The 16,294-nt window shown below is 42.3% G+C and overlaps 1 protein-coding gene across 3 annotated transcripts in view; it reads right to left on the bottom strand.

The window, feature by feature from the left end:
• The window catches only part of col4a6 (collagen, type IV, alpha 6), a 174,881-nt gene that overhangs the window by 116,886 nt on the left and 41,701 nt on the right, over positions 1–16,294 (bottom strand). The window lies entirely within an intron of this gene.

Below are 16,294 nucleotides of genomic sequence, written 5' to 3'. Positions count from 1 at the left end.
AATTTACAACAAAAGCGATAAAAAAACGTCAATAAAACAGCAAGAGGGAGTTGAGAATGAACGAAGGTGTCTCACTGTAAATTACGACTTTGGAAACCACACAACACTGCTGTCAAATAAAAACATGATTAATATGCTGTTAAATGGCTCTAATGTACAGAACGGTGTCATATAGAGAAGCAGCCATTCATGCCCTACACTCAAACTCTATAAAGTTCTCATCACCTCACCTGCTGCTGCTGTGACATACATTCCTCTATCTCGCATGTCTTTTTCTGTCTCCTCAAGAGTTACATGACAGGACAAGAGACGTACATAGCTGTCCCTCACCGCTGTGTGAGTGTGTGTCAGCAGCAGAGCATCTAGATACGGACACACAGCTGCTTCTACTGACCCATTTTCTTTCCTTCCTTCACTCCGTGCATCTCTTGCTTTCTTTCTGTCTCTAAAGGCCTTTCCACCCTGGGAGCGTGACGAATAAAAAATACTCTGTGAATATTATATGACTAGGGCTTTTATTGTGAAAGGGAAGAACAGGAGGAGGGGATCTGGTCCGCCCTGCCTTTGTCGAAGGTGAAAGGAGTAATAAAGTTTGCTGTCCTGGTCCAGAGAAACTAAATTGTTTAAAAGACTGACATGTGATGGATAAAAAACTCCAGCTATCTAAGTCAAAATTTGTCACAACACAACGCTCCTCTATCTTCATCTCCTTCCTCCTCCTCACCTTTCATCCCCTCCTCTGACTCCCTGACCCTGAAACAGAGGGAGGACGTCCAGAGGGAGGGAAGGAGGACGGAGACACGGGACGATTGAAAGCAGGGAGAAGTGGAGTGGATCCGAGTGGAACGCGGAGGTCAGGAATGTCGTGTTGTCGGATGCAGGGGGGGTCAGGATCACCGGGCTTAATGGTCTGCAGAGACCTCATATAGGAACTTTTCCACATCTGGGAATTTGAGGAATTCAAAGGGGACAGTGAAGGAGGGTCTGTTGTTGTAGTTATCAGGGGAAGGGTTTGGTTGGGAGATCTAAGAATTCCTGGGATGCTGCTTTTTGACGGCTCATTTGGTGAAGTGAGGACTACTGGCCCGAAGTCAGTGTGATGAATAATTAAATCAACAGAAAGCAAGATTTCCCCTTCAAACTTTGTTCAGAAGCACTCGTTGCACTGCTCATCTAAAAATCAATGAAACATTAAGGCCACCCAAAATATGTATTTTTATCTTGTGTGCACAAAATCATAAACAAGTTATGATCTTGTTTACACTTGTTGAAAAAAAATCATCTTTCTGTTAGTGCTGTCAAAGTTAACGTGATAATAACACAACATCTTTTCAAACTAGGGGTGTAAGAAAATATTGATAAACACGAGTATCGCGATTTTATGTTTTGCGACACTGTATCGATTCTCCAAAACACATTCTTGATTTTTAATTAACCTCTTAAAGGTCCCATATTGTAAAAAAAGTGAGATTTTCATGTCTTTTATATTATAAAGCAGGTTTAGGTGCCTTATAAATACCGTTAAACTATCAAAACGCTCAATATACAGAGAAATACACACAGCCCGTATTCAGAAATTGTGCGTTTGAAACAAGCCGTTAGGATTTGTGTCCATTTGTGATGTCACAAATATACAATATTTAGACCATTACACGGTTTTAAACGTAAACATTCTAAATGTGTACCAGTTTATTTCCTGTATGTGAAAAACATCAGCTGACAGGAAGTAAACATGAACCCAAACTGTTGCCTAGCAACGCAATTCTGTTAAAATTCCGTTGAAATGCACTAAAACTGAGCGTTTCAGACAGAGGTCTATATATACAGGTATATTCAGGCAGACAGTACGAGGAAAATACTGTGTTTTTTTAACATTATAGCATGTAAACATGTTCTATTAGAAACACAAAATACAAGTATGAACCTGAAAAAGAGCACGATATGGGACCTTTAATGCTCAGGCTGATAGGAATCGTTAAAAATATTCCAGAATCCGGATCATGATCGGGATCACCACCAAAATCTAATGGATTGTTCATTGCGTCTCACCCCACCCCTCCAAAAGATTTCATTCAAATCCATGGCGGACTTTTGGAGTAATCCTGCTAACAGACAAACAAACCGACGCCGGTGAAAACATAACCTCCTTGGCCCAAAGGCCTTGGCCTTGGCGGAGGTAATAACTTTGACTGTAAACTCAACCACAGTCAATCAGTCCAGCCTTCTCAGTCTCTCTAAATACCTCTATAATTACGTTCCCTCCCACCAACATGTGCTGAAATGATCTTATTGACCTGGAGCAGGTGATAGGAGAGCGCCATGATCTGATCAGTTTAGTGTGTTTAGAGTCAAACTCAACATAAACAAAATAAAACCATCTTTGTTAGTCTTTCCACCGAACATACGAGCACCAAGTGACCTTTTCACCGACCAGTACTTTAGATTAGTTACCAGAAGCCGACAACAATGACAAACTGTAAGAGGAGTGGGTCATATCCTGTCTGCATGTTCACCTGCACATTTCTTTACGCAGGTGTATCTGTGTGTGTTTGTTTTAGCCTTATACCTATAAAAAAGTGGAATTTAGGATGCATACAGTGAATTTCCTGTCCGTGCGTGTGTTTCAAGCGTCGACCTATCAAAGGGAGGAATGTGATGCATCTGTCTTTAAAATTTCCTGTCTGTCCATAACCTATTATGTGGATGTTTGCTTGTAGCTTTGGTGCATATGAGCGTCGTTCCATGACGGCTCACACATGCCAGACCTGGGGTCAGCCGGCATCTGCAAATACTTTTTTTTTGTTTGTTTTATCTTATGCTGGCGCCATAGAAACAATCACATTGAAAGTCAGCGTTCTTTCGCGTGATTGACAACTCAACGTACAGTATCTGAATCGCCCTGACGTACTTCTACCATGACCATCTGGATCTCCAGGCAGGTTAAAACAAATTACAGATAGCGTTCGGCAGCTTGATTCCACTCCACTTAATCTCTAAGCATCGCTGGGGGAGGGTTGCACGAACATGCCTGCATTCTGTTCTGTTATCTTTGCGTTCTTTTGACCTTCAACGTCGCCCCATTTCCATTTCCATTTAATCAGCGTGCTATCTGCATGTTCTCTCAACATGCACTGAACAAGAAATACACACATATGCACAAAGTTACCACACATATTTTGAGGACATATGCAAACTTTTGTAAATCTGCTATCATCACAGATTCTGCTTTTATTTGCATGTTTCTCCCATAGACTGTATATAAAGATGGACGACATGACAGCTCCCCAAAAGTGAAGCCAAAACATCTGGATCGCCCCCTGGTGGCTGGCTGCAGTATAGGTCGTAAACCCCGCCCCCTCCATGTTAGCGGATGGGACTTGGGCCAAACTAAAAAGTCAAAGTACACGTCAAATACATTTTTCCGAAAGATGGTTTCTGTCATTTTAGGTAGTTCTTATCACGCTGATGTTTGTTCAAGTGTTCATATTTCTAATAAGTTTGGTTTTAATTAGTTATTTGAGGCTATAAAAAGGGGGAGGGACGTCATGATTGACAGCTGTGATTGACAGCTGCTCTGAGGGAAGTAGTCGCGGAGCCGGAGGGGAGATGTAACTTTAAATTTCCATAATAGTCTGTGTAATAGAACAATGTGATCATAATGATCATCATAATGATGTTATGGTTAGTTGTTGTGTCTTTCTAACCAAACAGCTACCGTGGTGCTAATACGCTAGCAAACTGCAGCCGTGCTCGGCTTGTGATTGGCTCGGGCGGGTGTGTGGGCGGGACCTCGATCACCACCGATCACTACTGCGCAGACTCTCTGGCTCCAAATGATGTCAAAATCTCAAGACGGCAGCTCCCGTATCCGGGATATTTTGGCTTCACTTTTGTGAAGTGGAGACGCGTCGTCCATCTATATATACAGTCTACAGTTCCTCCGCATGCTTCGCCTTGACAAAAACTTCATGCATGTTGAGGAGGTCAACCCACATCGTGACTGATCAAGTGAATGTGTCGTCACATGACAAGAAGGACTGCTACTACAACAAACAGCAGATTACTAATCACCACTTTACCAGCACATCTGCAACGACGAGTGGTATTTTGACAATAAGTTATTTCTTTTTTTTTATATATATATATTTTAATATAAAATATCAAAGTTTATCAAAGTTTACAATACATCTTAAACATTTTTCAAATATTTTTTTTTAACTAGTCAGCTCCATTTGAGTACAAAAATGTGAAAAACTTCATAAACAGGACCGTGCTCTGACGTAACTTCCACAGGAATTAACATGAACAACAACTTTAACTGTCAACTCAACTGCTGTCAATCAGTCCAGCCTCAAGAGTGTGTGTCTCAGTCTCTCTAAATACCTCTATAATTACGCTCTCTCCCTCCAACATAACCTGAAATTATCTTAATTACCTGGAGCAGGTGATGTGAGAGCGAAATGATCTGATCAGTTTAGTGTTTTTGGATGACGGGTGTTTTACAAGTCAGTACATATAGGGGAGAGGGTGAGGGAGAGAGGGATGGAGGTCGAAAAAGGACACAGAAAGGAGACGTAAGGTGAGGTGAGGAGGAAGGAAAGAGGGGAGAATAAGACTAAGTGGAAACCCATAGACATATATACATAGACGCGGCATTGGACGCTTCAGCCCGTTGCAGCGATACGTCAACGTGGGCGCCATATTGGACCTGGCAAGACTCTCCTGTAACCCTATACAAGTGAACGGGGGCGCTGCCGTTTTTCTGGATAAAAATCATTATAATGTCTACATCTCTGTTCAATTTTAAAAACAATATCATGGTAGATATGAACATCAATAACCTAACATTAACCTATATCGATTAGCTAACAATAATGGTTAGTAGTTAATAGTTAATAACGTTATCTAGCTCTTATCTGAAGCAAACATTTTGTAAAGATGTAACGTTAACTTGAACAGTTGATGATGTGTAAAATCCAGGAGTCAATGCAGGGTCTATGTATATATGTCTTTGTGGAAACCTTCTGTAGTATATGTCTGGGCCAAGACGGCTAATTTTCGCCCCTTTTCCGGCGCAATGCTATGAGACGTGTGTTGAAATAAATGAATGTATAATAAACTAGAAGTGCACTCCGAGAGCCCAGACCTCCGGCGAGGCAGGTTTCATGTACGTCGCTGAAAAAGAGGTGTAACAGCGCAGCAACAAAAAGCACGTACAGTATGTACTGAGGAAGTGGATCAGATGATCGATCACGGAGGCAAAGATGTTACCAGCTGAACCACTGTCACATCTATTCGGTGTACCTTCATCACTCAGTAACTTTATCACTCAGGGACAGATTTTGGCGTTGATAGGGCTGGCGCCCGCTTTACTGTTATCCAGCCAAAAGACAAGGGATGAGGATGGAAGATTGTTGGATATCTCCGTAGGATAGAGGAAAAGGTTGGGACGAGTTGGAAAGGAGATAAGAGAGTGGAAGAGAAGGGAACGTGTGATGAAATTATGGAATTAACATGAACAACAGTTTTGACTGTCAACTCAACTACTGTCAATCAGTCAAGTGCGTCTCTCTCACTCACTCACACACTCACACACTCTCTATAAATACCTCTATAATTACACTCTCTCACTCCAACATCTGTTGAAATGAACTTCATAACCCGCAGCAGGTGATAAGGTGATGTACAGGTCTGTGCACACAAACACACCGAGAGCATGTTGATCTGATCAGTTTAGTATTTTTGGATGTTTAACACGGTGGTGCATCTGCTCGGCCTGCAGGCCTCAGATTCAGGGAGGCAGAAAGGTGGAAAGGATACAGAAAGGAGAAGTGAGGTGAGGTGAGGAGGAAGGAAAGAGGGGAGAAAGAAGGAGGGATGAGGAGGGCGGATTGTTGGATATCTCCGTAGGATAGAGGAAAAGGATGGTATGAGTTGGAGAGCAGATGAGAGAGTGGAAAAGAAGGGAACAGGTGATGAAATATAGTTGTGAATGATTATCAAGTGATTTATGATCATTTAATACAAACAGCACTGCACCGTCTGACATTAATTATTTTCTGTTTCTATAAAGCTGGACTGATCTAAAAAGAAATGTATGTACATACAATGGTAAAATGAATGGCGTATTTATTTATTTATTCTTGATTTTGGCAGGTTCCTTCCTCCAGAAAAAAAATTGCTTATTTAAAGTTTAGAAGCCTAAAGAGGTTTATGAAATCAAACCCTATTTTTTGGCACTAGTTATATTATTATCATTAAATAATAATAATATAACTAGTGCCAAAAAATAGGGTTTGATTTCATAAATTATTATTATTATTATTAGTAGTAGTAGTAGTAGTAGTAGTAGTAGTAGTATTAGTATCATTAAATAATAATAATAATAATAATAATTAATATTATTATTATTAATATTAATAATAATAATAATAATAATAATAATAATAAAAATAATAATAATCTTTATTGTCCACAATTTTTGGCAGTTGGTGATTTTAACTGTAACAGACATTCAACATATTTATAGTCTGTAATGTAACATTTAAATAAATAGTGAAAAAATGTCATAAAGCCCTCAAGGTGACATTTTGACCCTTTCATCCTCCCTCTGCCCTAGTGTGAGAGAGAGAGAGAGGGGGAACGAGAGAGAGACAGCAGGAGTGAGGGGGAGGAGAGAGAGAGAGAGAGAGAGAGAAGAAAGAGGGAGGCCAGCCGATCAGGATCGCCCCGGTAATTTACGGCTTTTCATAGTGATGCAAAAAAGTCAATAAATTGAGTTGATGTGAGGCTATTGACCCACTCGCCCACTAACGCACACACACACACACACACACACACACACACTCTCTCACACAAATAGAAATTTGCAGCCTCTTTGAAGACTAATGAACAGTTCCTCAGCACGCTGAGGTCAGCCGTGTGTGTGTGAATCAGTCCACGACCTTTAGCAGATAAAGACGCTGAACAGCCCTCGACTCAACACTGACAGATATACGACCGTCTCTTTATGTCTTCTTTTGTCCCCGCGCCCACAATAACTCCCGTCCGTCCTTCTGTCACTCGTTCTATTCCCCACTCTCCCGTCGGCTCAGTCTATTTCCTTCTCTCTCTCGTCATTGTTCCATCTCGTCTCATCTCTTCTCCTATCGCTACTCTTCCTGCTCTCATCCCCATCGACGTGACGCTGATGATAGAAATGTTTAATGTGTATGTGTGAAACAGAGAGAGAGAGACACACAATGCCAGGTCAGCTGAGGGCGACCTTTGACCCCATGTGGGCAGCTGTGCTCCGGACATAGAAACAGGGTCGCGTCTAGAAGGTAACCCACAAATTGCTCGCGAGATGGTGAAGGTTAGGCATTGGCCTTGAATAGTTCAGGAGTTTTTGCAAGGTCTAAATATTGTAGATTTGTGACATCACAAAGGGACAGAAATCCTGGCGGCTTGTTTCAGACGCACAGTTTCTGAATACGGGCTGTGTGTATTTCTCCATGGATGGAAAAATACATGAAAATATCACTTTTTACAATATGGGACCTTTAATGCTTGAAAAATAGAATAGAGTATGTGAAGCAACACACAGCGGACTGGTGTGTAAAAGCAGCAGAGGATCAGCTCCTAACAGAGGAGCAGAATTAAAACCCTGTTAAACCCCCTCCGACCGCGACAGCAGGCCTTTTGAATGGTAATGCTATTCTCTCGGTAGCTACGGTAAAAACAGCACATCACAATGCTCTGCTCATCTTCTCCACCACAGTCCTCCCTACGGGGGGTTTCACGCAGCCTCTCACAAAGGGACGGATGGGTTTCTAGCGTCAGGAGGAGCCGCATGTCGACACAAACCGAGTGAGATGGATTGTAACCTGTTGCAGGTTTTTTACTGGACCAGAGGCCACACACACACACACATTGTCTTTCACACACACACCCTTTGAGGTTTTGAACAGTCCCCCAGACACCACTTTGCTCCATGTGAGGGGCTTAAGGGGCCCCTGGGGAACGGTTGAAACCTGGTGACTTTGTAGGTCAGAGACCTGCTGGTGGTTGGAGAGCAAGACTCCACTTCCAACTGAAAATATCCGTGTATTGGAATGATCAGATGAGATGAAGATGTGTTTTTCCTCTTGACTTTACTTCAATTCAACATTCAACATTTCAACATTCAACATGCTGAATCAGACAAAAAAAACTCCAACACGGCAGACTAGAGCCGACAGTGCGGGATACACCGCAAAAACTAAACAGAGGCTCACCGACGGCCCCAAACTGTCCGTCGACTGGGTGTGTCCGGGGCCTTTAGCCTGAACGGTCAGTAACAAATGAAATGAAAGAATGTAGCTAGTCTCGGTTTGGGTCTCAAAATGGCAATATATCAGTCGGGTTGAGTCGGGTCAGGTCTTAAAGAGACGAGTACAGGCCAGGTTTCAAGAAGAAGGCGTTCGGGAGTAGGCCTACTACTACATATGTGAAAGAAGTTGTATAAAGCCTTTTGTGGCTCCAGAAGGAGCTGCACAATTGACTCAAGTGATATCACTTGAGTCAGCATCCGTGGGGTCTGAGGACTACAAGTTTGAAAACTGCAGGAGGAGTTAGAAATAAATGAGACCTCTGTAGCCCGCATGGCTAGCAGCTCCAGGCTACATTAGCAGCTACTAGCATGACACACCCAAATCTCCAACCGAACTGTCGAAAGTCGAGCTGCATTGTGGGTAATGTAGGCATCAGGTTTTGACAAGGAAGACAAATGCATGGAATCAAAAAGCCGATATCTCTGGTTCTGTTGCATTGATTTGAATCTACCCTCATTGGTATAAAATATTAGAAACACCTGTCGGTATTAACGCAACATAATTCAACAGCACTACCAACTACAGACACCAACATCTCTCTAAAACAGCATTGTACAGGGCTTGACATCTACTATCTAATCTCTGATCCCTGATCATGACTAACCAAGACGGTTTTGATGAGTTTTATTTGTTTGAATGAAGTGTGTTTTTCAATGACCAGTGAGGTAAAATAACTGTTTCTGTCAATGGAGTCTGGTGGCTTTGAGGGGAGCATATTACTTGTATGTTTTGAATGTTAATAAATTATAATAACTGTCCAAATCCCTGTTGATTTTATATATTTTTTAATCTAAAAAGAGTACGTTTGACTATCGCACAAGTAAAACATCTCAGCTACTTGCCCGAAGCTTAAGCCCTGTTGTGACCTACGGGTTGGATTTATTGCAGGACTGTTGTATTAAGCTGCATTATTTTAGCTAGGTATACCTCAACTTGAAACTGAGCATGTGTTGTGAAGTCTAAAGGTGCTCTTTCAGGTTCAGTTTCCATTGAGAGATGTTTTTAGGAGGAAGGGGAGTTTGCTCTTCCTACCAAAGCCAATAGGACAAACTAAGATTTCTACCCTTGACACTAAATTGATTTCTATCTTCCAGTCATTCTCTAAACTGAGCTCTTCTCTATCTCAAATCTCCCGTTAAACGCACAGAGTGAGATCAAGTCGCAGCCGAACACCGGCTCTGCTTCCGACAGCTTTACCGTTAGCTTAACGGATCAGTAGCGAGGCTGCTTTAGCATTAGCCGCGCAGGTTGGGTTACAGGGATAAGTTAGCTTCCCTTCAGTCTGAGGAGCTGCGTGAATGGCGGTATTGTAGACGTTGAAGGAGGCTCGGGCATTGTGAGGGCCTTAGTGAATGAGGCAGAAAAGAGTTAATTAGCCCCTTTGTTCGCAAAGCGTGCTACCTATGACCCAGTAGGTGTCGGGTTGCTTTAAATCTTTTAAGTTTTTCTAATCTGGACTCCCCTTAAAGAGCTTCAAGAAGAAGATTTACATACAGTAGACTCCTAAATGGGTTACACTCCCATCCCAGTCCAAAGAAAAGAGCACATTCATTTAAATTCATTCTAATTTAGCACCCTGACCAAAACACCAAGTTGTTGTCCAACTAAATGTTTTCGTTAGCAGGATTTGCTAATGCTAATTTGCAGTTAAGAGCACCTGAAGAGCACACCTCACATACAGGGGTGACATTTTTTTTTACTGATTTACAAGCAAAAGGTGTGCGTCTGAGAGTGTGAATGCGTGTGTATGTTTAACAGCTAAGCTCCGTGCTGTAGGTGGATACGCCGGGGCCACCCAGGAAGACGGAGGACGGCTGCCAGTTACTGTGTGTCGGATGAGAAATTATCTATATATCACTTCTCAGGGACCCTGTCATTGAGTGCAACATGTTTCTCACTATCTCATCGAAATTCCCGGAACATTTGTCTTGCCTAAACAACTCCCCCCCTGACCTGTACACAAACACACACAAACAAACCTTGAATTATCATAACCCTTCTTTTTCCAACACATTAAACTGAACATATGTCTGCCAAATACTGTAACACTTTCCCTGAAATGTAAATGCAAACAACAAACATCTGTCAGCTGCAGACTTCCAGCCGGCCTATGGCTGGTATCGTGCGCTCGTCTCCGGGCGGGACTACCTGAGGTACTACCTGCTCCCCCCCGATCCTTCGGCTAATCTGGTTCCTTCAGGTTTAGGTCGAGGTGGAAACCAAGCCATCAGGAAGGGTGCAAGTTTTTATAGTGGCCAAACGGTGGACGTGTCCGTCACGTGATGCCATTGGGCCAAAAAAAAAAGTTCCCCATAAACTTACATTGGGAAAGAGACGTCTGTAACTCAGCGGAAACATTTTTTGAGGTAAATCAACTTCCCAGTATGGTCCTAAAAGTTGTAAAATGCACTAATAGCCAAATTTCCCTTCCTCTGTTCATGTGAATGAGACCCAGACCGAGGCTGGATCGAGGGCTGGGAGGCGGAGTTAAAGGAAACGCTACTGCGCCTGCTCTATGGGCCCGATGGATGCGGAAGATCGCCGGATGATCCGGGTACTTTATCACTCATGCTCCACTGAGACACTCTCATAGGAATGAACGGGAGCCTCCAATGCTGTATCCGGCTCTCTTTATACACCCATGGGGACAACTAACTGGACCATATAGCGGCCATCTTATTGTTGGTCGGATGAACTTTTTCCCACTGACTCCAGAACAGCTGCAGACTACTTTTTGAAAAAGAAAATGAACTAGAAGAAAAGCACATTTTTAAACTCGCATTGTAAGAATAAAACTACGTAAGAATAAAAAAGGTAATTTAAAGGAACACAAAGAGATATTTCTTTTGTCTATCAAACTAACAACTCCGTAATTACACTACTTTCAGCTGAGCTTTTGAACTAGAAGGGGGGAAAAGCTTTGAAATATACAGATCAACAACAATGAAGCGGATTATGGTTCAAGATTTGAGAAGTTTCTTGACAAATTTTGAGTGTTTTTGGGGGGGGGTTTTTGCCTACGTTTCATCACAAATTTATTGTGATCAAGTTGGCATCCTTGACGAAGGAGCGAGTTTAGACTTTAAAATCTACACTTAAGTATGTAACCTTCTGAAGAAATGGTGTAAAGCCACGTTTCTGCCAAGCAGTCCAAGTTCAGTTCAGTTCGTTACACATTGGAACAGTTATTTTTGCGTTTCCATTCGAAAAACGTTGTGGATGGAACCAACAGAACCGCTCCACTAGCGCAACACGAGACATCCTGGACAAACCTGCCATTTTTAAATAGCCAAGTCACCGTCAATAGAAACCGCAATTTTGAATCCACTCAACCCAGATTTTAAAAATAAACCGCAGCCTCTAAAATTCCTTCAAATGAACCAATCTGAGATGGAAAAATCCCTCACAACTCAAGTCTTGAGCAGGTAGACAAGCAGACTTCATTATAAGGGGTCACAAGCTCGAGCATAGTGGATCTGATGCTATGGGAAATGCAGGGGGGGGGGTGTTGCATGGTTATGTGTGTACATGCTTCTGTCTGAGTGAAGAGGGGAAAGAGGACAGATCTGGGGCACAGCGAGAGAGAGAAAGAGGTGGTGGTGGTGGTGGAGGAGGGATGTATCACGGATTCATGTCGAATGTGAGTCCCCTCCCACTATTTGGATGCATTTTGGAAAAACATACCAATCTTTTTATTGCTTCTAATTAAGCACAGATGAAAATGATTTCTGTGCTCTGCAGCAGTTTTTGTGCAGAAGAGAATTCGTCAGCAGTCGCATACCGACGGATCGTTCTGGCGTGATGATCTGCGGCAGCGTTGTGTACCAATACGTACCTGCAGGTGTTCACATAATGATTCTGCAACTTTCCCAACTTGGAGAAGGTTGTATTCACTGGCTGAGATGTACAGGCCTAACATATCATTAAGTGTTGTGGCTGATATTGAGAAATGTTCAAATCGTTACCGAGGCCTGCGCCATGGACAGTAAACACCTCCAGCGAAACAGGCAATAAATCAGCTGGGTGTTTTGAGTCCTGCCAGGAAAATATCTCCTGTTGGCTTCATTTGAAAAAAAAGTCACGCTTCTGCTTGACAGGTAAAACTTTGCCCGTTCTGAGATAATTATAGATTTAAAAAAATGTGCGTTTCACTCCAAAACTAACTAACTAGAGGACTGATCACCAGCAGAAACACACGTATAAACTCTTTCTCACACACACACACACACTGCTGTTTTCTCACAGCTTTCCTCGACAGTGTGTGAGAAGTGCCACCCACGCTAGACGGGTCATCCAAATCAGATTGTGGTCTACTTGTATAAATCAGTCTCCTCAACACTGCAGCGAAAAAGGCATCATTTATCTCCTGAAATATAAGCCGACAAGAACATCTGTCACAGGCTGGCTGCAGCTTCTTAAAGAGATAGTTTCTCAGTGGGGTTGTATGAGGTGCTCCTCCATAGTCAGTTTATCAGTGTATTACCTACAGTAGATGAGGTTTGGAGAAACAGACAGGAGTAAAGTAATGTACTGCTGTGGACGGGGGCAGCAGATTTTAGACACCTAAAAGAATCTCTATATTTAGAGTATTTTCACCGCTTTACCTCGCTAGACAGCCCTTTCTGACAGGGAACTAAAGCCACTGTATCCATCTATTCTCTCGCCAAAGCCACCAGACTCCACTGAAAAAAACTGGAATTTGACCTCGCAGAACACAGGAGTTGCTGGTCTACCGCTGCCTCGATCGGTACAATTTTTTTTTTTTCCAATGGAGTCTGGTGGCTTTGACGAGAGCATAGATAACGGCTTCAGTTCCCCGTTAGAAACATGAGGTAAACCAGTGAGGTAAACCAGGGAAAATATTCTAAATATAGCGTACACTTAAACTGATATTTTTAGGTGTCTAAGATCCGTTTTACTGCTGCCCCCGTCCACAGCAGTACATCGCTTTGCTCCCATGCGGTAACACCTGCTTCCCCAAACTGGGGGCGTGCCGACCCTTTAAATGTGTTTTATATCATTAAGCGAGTATCTTTGGGATGCTTGGACAAAACAAGGGATTTGAAGACGTCACAGTGGGCTCTGGGAAATTCTGATGGCCATTTTTCACTATTTTCTAACCTTTTATTGACTAAATTCATGATTTAAATGAAAAACTAGAATTACCGCCTGGTGGTTGTTTGCCTCTGCCAACCTGTCAAGTTGCAGTTTACATCCACCTCTGTCCAAAATGTCATCACTTCATCCTGATACACATTTGTCTGTAATTGTTGAATTGAAGAAATTCCCTCCAGGCGTTCCCTTAGATATCACGGGAATGGAACGGACAACCCGAAAACACAACAATTGACAGATTAGTTGATAATGTCAATAATCAGTAATTGCAGCTCTGATTTTAAGTGTAAAGAGCCACAAAAGAAGCATTTATTTGGTGGCATATGTAGTTTCAAATGAGATTTGAATGCTAAATTCTCAATGCCACATACTGCAAAACTACTGCATCAACGCAAAATACAACAACAAGGACGCAGAGGTCTAAAAAAAAGTCCGGCGTGACGAGATGCAACAAGATGGAAAACACAAATTCCCTAAAACCTACCCAGGACATGTTCACAAGCAGAGTGCTGCAGTGCAAAGAGCGTATTTAACAGTGAATTTAGAGGGGGGTTCATCAGGGTAACATGTTTTTCAGTGCACACCTGCCGCAGCACGTTACCTGCTCCACTCTCTCTGACATGTTCCTAAATCACACACCGCGCCTCATGAGGCTCGGCCGCACGCTCGATCTGTCGTACAGCCGAATCAAAGCCAGCTGACATCAAAAGCATGACAGGAATCACGATAACGTGCGACAAAATAGCAGTGAATGGGAAGAAACGCGTGGGGGAGAAAAAGGAATGTAAAGATGCGGGAGATAAGGAAGATAGAGAGCCTATCTTTGTGGTGTTGTAGGGCTTGTATAAACCTGTAGTTAACAGTACATGATGGGGCCCTGCTGATGAGATGTATTGACAAGTCAAAAGCCCTCTATATATATGTGTGTGTGTGTGTTAACACATGTCAGTGTGGTTAGCAGCTCCACAATGTACAGGGATTCCTGTCGAGGCCGGTCTTTCTGTATCTGGAGGCTAATCCTCCGAAATAGAGCCGGACGAGCTTATCATCACAAATCAGGGGTTTCTAGGAATGAAGGGGACGAGGAGAAAAAGAAGGAGAGGAGACAAGGAGAGAAGGGAGAAGTCTGTGAGGATTCAGCGACTGTTTCTCTGTCTTTCTTTGTTCATCACTAAAAAAGAGGTCCGACGGGGAAAGAAACCCAAACATTCAGACGCTCTTTCAAGGTTTTAAAGTTTCTTCATTTCCCAGATCTTACCAATCACTTTCGGTGTATCATAACCGATGGACATTATGGCTGAAACTATGAAAATAAGGCCCAAATTGTAATGAACCAGAAATATTCTTTGTCTTTTGTCGTCCTCTTGTTTGACTATGGATAGCAGGGGTACAAATAATGGTTATTTTCATTAACAATTAATCCACCTATTGTGTTTTGGATTAGTCATTTCTTGAGCTGCAATGATTAATTGACTATTAATCAACTATTTTGATAATCAATTAACTGGTTTGAGTCATTTTTTATGGGAAAAAAATTTAAAATTCTCTGATTGCAGGTTCTTTAATGTGAATATGTTCTGGTTTCTTTCCTCCTCTATGACAGTAAACTGAATATCTTTGAGTTGTGGACAAAACAAGACACTTGAGGACATCATCTTGGGCTCTGGGAAACACTGATTTTTCACTATTTTCTGACATTTTATAGACCAACCCACTAACCGATGAATCGAGAAAATGACAATAATTGACAATAAAAATAATGTTTAGTTGCAGCCTAGTCGTTTCATCTATAAACATCAGAAAAATTAGTATGAAATTTCCAAGAACTTAAAGTGAAGTCTACAAACCCAAAGATATTCGGTTTACTATCAATCACAAGGTAGCCCCGCCCTAAAGCATCCCCTGCTTTATGGTCTATTTGACTCTAAATGGGACCATCATTTACTAAATGAACATCATGCTGTATTGAAGAAGACTTGAAACTAGTGATTGAGACCATAAACTCATGTTTACAATGTTTACTGAGGTAATAAATCAAGTGAGAAGTAGGCTCATTTTCTCATAGACTTCTATACAATCAGACTTCTTTTAGCAACCAGAGGAGTCGCCCCCTGCTGGCTATTAGAGAGAATGCAGGTTTAAGACACTTCAGCATTGGCTTCACTTCTCAGACCCCGGAGGTAGCCGCCTGGGGGAGATTGAGGAAAAGATTAGAGTGACAGAGTAATGGAGGCAGATGGATGGATGTTGTGAGGGACGTTTGTTTACCAGCCTCCATCGTCACGGCAGCTGCTTGTTTTGAAAGTACAGTACCACCACCACCACCATCACCTCCATCTCCTCCATCTCCTCCACACCAGGAACTCAACAACCCCAAATCACGGAAACATCGTCCATCACTCAGCTGGTTGCCGGGAGCTTCACAAACTATCACAGGTAGTAAGTTCAACCTGTCAATCGCAATCTATCAGACCGGGTTGGAAAGTGGGGTCGATTGCAGCCCCCGAGAGGAGGATTGTGGGTATTTAAACAAACACTGACTGACAAGTGGCAGCTCTGAATGGGGATCAGTGTAGATTATCACCTGACACACGAGCATTCTTCCGAGCAGTAACTGGATTGAGGGTAGCGAACATGATAACTGATCTGAGAATCAACGGAATTATTGCTTAAAAAAGCTTAAAAAAAGTGGAAAAGAAAATGTGAATGAGGTAGTAATATTTCAACAAACCCTCAAACAACAGAAAACAAATGTGTTAAATTTAGGACAAAATCCTTCCCCAATTTCTTCCTAAAGAGATGAAGATGAGAGGATTTTTCTTTCTGTT

This window comes from Sebastes fasciatus, chromosome 22, assembly GCF_043250625.1.
Source record: "Sebastes fasciatus isolate fSebFas1 chromosome 22, fSebFas1.pri, whole genome shotgun sequence".
NCBI classification, from domain to species: Eukaryota; Metazoa; Chordata; class Actinopteri; order Perciformes; family Sebastidae; genus Sebastes; species Sebastes fasciatus.
This window is presented reverse-complemented; position numbering and strand designations above follow the sequence as displayed.